Source organism: Nomascus leucogenys, chromosome X (genome assembly GCF_006542625.1).
Source record: "Nomascus leucogenys isolate Asia chromosome X, Asia_NLE_v1, whole genome shotgun sequence".
Taxonomy (NCBI): Eukaryota; Metazoa; Chordata; class Mammalia; order Primates; family Hylobatidae; genus Nomascus; species Nomascus leucogenys.
Window position 1 is genome coordinate 110,327,847 of NC_044406.1, and position 6,472 is coordinate 110,334,318.

The 6,472-nt window shown below is 41.3% G+C and overlaps 1 pseudogene; it reads left to right on the top strand.

Moving 5' to 3' along the window:
- The first annotated feature begins 5,887 nt into the window (after positions 1 to 5,887).
- LOC115833455 lies at positions 5,888 to 6,001 on the top strand (annotated as a pseudogene).
- The last annotated feature ends 471 nt before the right edge of the window (positions 6,002 to 6,472 follow it).

Sequence of the window (6,472 nt, forward strand, 5' to 3'; positions counted from 1 at the left end):
GTGACAATATCCATTCCTTTTTTGCATCATATACAGACATTCTCCAATTGAGTGCCCATGTGACCACTCTTTTTCACTTTCAGTATTTAATAAATTATATGAGATATTCAACCCTTTATTATAAAATAGCCTTTGTGTTAGATGATTTTGTCCAATGGTAGGCTAATATAACTGTTCTGGGCATGCTAAAAGTAAGCTGGTCTAAGCTATGATGTTTGGTAGGTTAGGTGTATTAAATGCATTTTTGACTTATTTTTAACTGACGGTGCGTATATGGGGATTTACGTATCTGTAAGTTACCCCATAGTACGTAAAGATATTTTATTTATTTATTTGAGACGGAGTTTTGCTCTTGTTACCTAGGCTGGAGTGCAATGGCGTGATCTCGACTCACTACAACCTCCACCTCCTGGGTTCAAGCAATTCTCCTGCCTTGGCCTCCCAAGCAGCTGGGATTGCAGGCGCCCACCACCAGGCCCAGCTAATTTTTGTAGTTTTAGTAGAGATGGGGTTTCCCCTTGTAGGCCAGGCTGGTCTTGAACTCCTGACCTCAAGTGATCCACCTGTCTCGGCCTCCCAAAGTGCTGGAATTACAGGTGTAAGCCACAGCACTCGACCCAAGATATTTTAAAAGATATTCAATGTTTGTGTTAAATTTATAAATGAAATATTTTAAAAAATGTTTAATGAAAAAAACCTGAGCTTGCTTCTGTCAATATAACTTTTTCTATCAAGTATTGTGCTTGAAATGATTTCACACAGTTCCCTATCAAGGTTTTAATTATGACTATTTGTTTTTATTTCTTAAAATTTAATTTAATTTAAAATTTCTGTAGAGACAGGGTCTCCCTATATTGCCCAGACTGGTCTTGAACTCCTGGTCTCAAGTGTTCCTTCTGCCTCAGCCTCCCAAAGTGCTGGGATTACAGGCATGAGCCACCGTGCCCAGCCCACTGATGACTTTTTGAATTTCTTATTGTCACCATTGACAAGAAACTTTGTTCCCACAAATAGGTGATAAAAACAACTTAAAAAATTTTTCCAAAACTTACAACAGTTGAATTTTTTAGACAACTGGTGGCTAGAGTAAAAAAATAAAAAACAGTTTAATTTTTTGTAAATTATATTTTTTTTAGAGGCAAGGTCTTGCTCTATTGTCCTTTTGCTCAGGCTGCATTTGAACTCCTGGGCTTCAGTGATCCTCTTGCCTCAGCCTCTGCAAGTAGCTGAGACTATAGTCACATGCCACCAGTCCTGGCAATAGTTGAAATATATTTTAAAAGTCCAACAGTTCTTCCTTTTTCTTTCACTGATAAGCACTATGATGAAATATCTTGTGATGACACAAATGGATTCCAAATCCAATCCATTTTTGTTTTTGAGACAGTGTCTCGCTCTGTTGCCCAGGCTGTAGTGCAGTGATGCAATCTCAGCTCACTGCAACCTCCACCTCCCAGGCTCAAGCCATCCTCTCATCTAAGCCTTCCAAGTAGCTGGGAATACAGGTGCACACCACCACGCCCGGCTAATTTTTTATATATTTTGTACAGATGGGGTTTTGCCATGTTGCCCAGGCTGGTCTTGAATTCATGAGCTCAAGTGATCCTCCTGTCTTGGCCTCCCACGGTGGCATGAACCACCGTGCCCAGACCCAATCCAAATTTTTTAATGTCAAGCTCAGTATTTCAAAATAATGATGATGCTGTAATTTTCAGAACACACGGGCAGTCATCATGTGGCTAGCTTGGATGCCTCTAAGACAGCATATCAACAGCAGACAGACACATGTGAAGATGCGAATTTGGGGCTGGTACCTGGAGCTGGGCCTACTGGCATTTTCTCTCCTCGTTCCCTCCCCTAGTCTCAAATAGATGACGTGGTGGTCGATCACTTCCTTGGGTATACTCAGCATGAAACAGTGAAGCAGTGAGGGACAGAAGTTCCTTTAGTGCTGGCTGGCTGTGGAGACGGGAGGGCAAAATTCTAGATTCTGTTCTACAGAGCCTGTCCTCTGCAAAAAAGCCCAGCTAAGTTGCTAGCAGCTGGTGGTGACTGGCATGAAGGCTCTGGCTCCCTCAAGCTCTGCCTGACTGCCCCAAACCCTGAGGGAATCAATAATTATTGCCCTACTTATAATCCATTGACAGCACCCCAGTGTCTCAAGGTCCATCAATTGGGAAGCTCTGCTTTATTAAATCTTTCACTAGAACTACAAAATGGGATGGGAGAAAGGCTTGCCATTTTAGGCCTTCACAAGAGGGGCGTCCCACATGCAGTCACTCTCCCTCAACCTCTCTCTCTAAAGTCGCTCTGGCTTTCCCACCCTCTTCCTCGGGAAGCTATAGCCTAGTCTTTTCCTCAGGAGAAAGAGCTCTAGTGTGTTCTGGTTTCTTTGTCTAGAGGTAGAGGGAGGCTTGCTGCTACCTAGGCTTGGGGGCTCTGGGGCTGAGGCCTGTGGGTGTCGTGGTCTGCCATTCCTCCTGTGGTTACCCCACACCTCTAGAAGCTTCTGCTGTGCCAACGCAAGCTTCACTCACTAAAACATCACAAATGGGGCTGGACTGCTGGACTCCTAGCAACACTGTGTTGTAGCAACAGTGACAACAGCTGAAGGAAACAGTTCCTACGTGGACAGAGCAGGCTTCCAGATTTTTCTCCTTAAGGCAACAGAAGCCAGTAGTGACCCTCTGAAATGAGTATGCACCCCTGCGATTCACAGAACTCTTGTGAGAGGGCGCACTCTAGAGAGGGAAGAAGGATATTCTAATGATAGCTAAGCAAAGGGCTAGGGATAATTTAATTAGAAAAATAACCGAAATTTGTTTACTTCAAGCTAGGTAAGTGGTATATATATATTTTTACACTTCAAATTTGTTCTTTCCTGAAATGCAATTGCCTCCAATTACTATTGGCTTCTAGCACAAGTGGCCTTAACATAAATGTAATGACATATTAAACTAGTGAAACAAAGTGGGCTGTTCTCGCTGATAATCTTGCCTGTTGTAGGCTTCAAATCTCATTCCAAACCTCACTTTCCTGAGGAAGTGCTCTGCTAATTCCTGCTCTGGCAGCTTATTTAATCCTGGGTGCCCTTGGAAAAGTGAACAAAACTTCCGAGTTTTTCTCATATTTGTTCGTCTGTTCAAATTTGTAGTAAATCACTCAGCTTACTGAAGTGCTCCTCCTTCTATGCCTCTGGTTTGCCTGAGGAACACGAAGACAAGAGCCAAGTACAAAGGAATGTCGGAACCAGGGTCAGGCCCTGGGAGTTGCCTTCTTTTCTTCTCCCTGGAATTAAAAATATCATTTAGGTCATGAAACTGCTACCTGGGTTAACAGCCAAGTCCCTGTCTACCCGCAGCTGTGCTGGCATTTCAGCTGACCAATCTTGCTATTCATTTCTTGTTAACTCTTACTTTTCCTCCTCTATGCTCCCCTAAGCACTTTAAGCTTTTCCCGCCATAGCACTTAGCACCCTGCTTATTTCTTTTTTTTTTTTTTATTTCTAATATCTTTCACACTACACTAAAAGTTCCATGAGCGCAGGGTCACTGACTGCCTTGTTTTTCACTATGTCCCTAACATCTAGCCCAGGGTCTGCTGCCTGGCATAGAGCCAGCAGTCAGTAAATATTTGTCGCACACATAAACAAAACTCTGTTAGGCTTGGGGACTTGAGCAATTATTTTCTTTTCTCTAAGCCTCAGTTTCCCTATCGGTAAGATGAGGGCTCTGTAGATATTCTTCAAGGTCCTTTATAGTACTGACATTTTATGGTTTACTTTCCTCAAATGTCAATCCCATTCTCAGTGGATTCAAAACATTCCTCACTGATGACTTCATCTTCCACTTTGATGATATCAAAATTGCCCAAAGTGAGATCTTGCAATATATCCTGTCCATTTCTAAATTATTTTGCATAGCTACCTCTTCTGTCTTCTATTACCTCTTGTTTCAAAGAAGAAAGATTTCTCCATTCATAATTCCTGCCCTTCCCCTCTGTTTTCCTCTGGGATCTTACCTTCATCCATTCACTCAACAATTATTTGTTGAGCACCTACCATGTGCCAGATGCTATACTAGGTACCCAGAATAGAACTATAGGCAAATCAAATCCCTATTATTCAAGAGTTTATACTCTTCCTCTATAATAGCTCTGCAGATGCTCTCAAATCTTTATCTTCAGCTTGGATACTTTCCCAAAGCTTCAAACTGTAATATTCCGAGTTTCTTTTGGTCATCTCCATATGGATGTCCCATCAGTCCCTCATATCATTTGTAGCATATCCCAAATTAAACTCTTCTCACCAAACTATTTTTTTCTTCTTGTTGATAGTCTTACTTTGGTTAATGATTCTATCATGGTCTGAGCCACTGATATTTGAGACCCTAGAGTTATAACTGCTTTCCTTAGTTTTACTGTCTGTACAAGGCTGAAATGGCTTTCCAAAAGATATTCACATCCTAATCTCTGGAACCTGTGAATGTTACCTTATATGGCCAAAGGAACTTTGCAGATGTGATTAAGACTCTTGAGATGGAAAGATTATTCTGGATAGGCCTATGGACACGTGTCCCTTATAAGGACAAGCATCTTTATAAGGGAGAGGTAAGGACATTTGACACAGAAGAGGAGGAGACAATGTGACTATGGAGGCAGAGACTGGAGTGATGTGGCCAAGGAATGCTGGTAGCTACTAAAGCTCAAAGAGGCAAGGAATAGATTCTCCCCTGGAAGCTCCAGAACTAGCCCTGCTGACATCTTGATTTTAGCCCCATAAGACTCATTTTGGACTTCTGGCCTCTAGAGCAGTAAGATAACAAATTTCTATTTTTAGAGATAGAAATTTAAAAATCTTTCTATTGTTTAAACCCACTAAGTTTATGATAATTTATTATAGCAGTCATAGGAAGTTAATACATGATCCTCCCTCAAATCAGTTGCCAAGTCCTTTAAGTCTACTTCTCCAATGTCTTCCAGATCCATTCTCCCCTCACCTTCTCTACCATTACTGCCCTAGTTCAAGCTCTCATCACCTTTATCTGGTGTTACTAAAGTAGATTTCTAAAAACAAAGTATGGTTCCTAGCTGGTATAAGACCTTCCGTAGTTCTTACACCATAAACTTCTGCTTGAACACTTCCAGAGATGAGGAGCTTCCTGCCTGTGATGCCATCAATATGATTATTAGACAACTGAAGTTGTTTGAAAGGTGTCCCAGTAATTTCTTGCTATTAGGCCTAGTTCTACCCATGAGGCTCTTCTTGGGTTCCAGCCTCTACTTCTGTCTTCCCTGTGGAGTTAACTTGGGTAGGTTGAACTACATCTCCTGGAATTGTCTTCCTTGTGTGTTTCCTCTTAATGTGGGCCACAAGAGGGATTCTTGTGTGAGATTTGAAAGGCGGAAGCGAAACAACAGTCATTTTGCTATCCAGAGTAGGTGTTTAGTAATTGACCCATTATCATGGTTTCTACACTAATCACCATCCTCATGAGTCTACTGGATGTAGTCAGATTAGCATTGGGTACAATAGTGAATAAAGACTGGTGCAGTAGAGAGGCCTGATCACTTCTTTGGCTTGGATGGTATGCTTATCTGAATGTGGTCTAGTGAATTCAGATCACATTTAAGAACATGGCAGCAATAGCTTCATGATGACTGCTGGGCTCACTTCTACCCAGAGCCTCATTAACCCCACAAAGAATTCTAGATGTTTGTTTAATGGGGTTTTCTTGAAGCTGTTTCAGGGCGGGTGCACTAGCAGCAAACCACTTGGGCCTGTGAAGAACATCATTGCCCACACCAGCATATCTGGATGGATATGCTGCCTAGCAATGCCAATTATAGAGAAATTTTTTTAAAAATGAGCAAAAAAAAAGATAATAAAAACCCATATAATTTGTGGACAAAGACTTATTGACAGGTGCAATAAATAAATAATCTTTTGCCACTCAGAACTCATTGTTCAATATGAGTTTTGATACACATAAGAAGGAATATTATTAAAAAGCAAATAAAAAAATCATAATTCCACTGTCCTGAGGCAACAGCTGTTAACATTTTGGGTACAACATAGTTTATGTTCTAAGTTTGAATCTGACTCCGCCAATGCTTTTTGACTTGGGCAAGTGTTTAATTTTTCCAGCCTCAATTTTCCCATCTGAAAACTGAGATAATAATGCCAACCTAACAGGGCTGTTGTGAAGATCTGACAAGATACTTTATGTAAAGCATATAACACATAGTTGCTCTTAAAATTGTAGCCACTATTATTTTACAAGGTGTATTAGTCTGTTCTCATGCTGCTGATAAAGACATATCCGAGACTGCATAATTTATAAAGAAAAAGAGGTTTAATGAACTCACGGTTCCACGTGCTTGGGGGAGGCCTCACAATCATGGCAGAAGGTGAAAGGCACGTCTTACATGGCAGCAGGCAAGAGAGAATGAGAACCAAGCAAAAGGGGTTTCC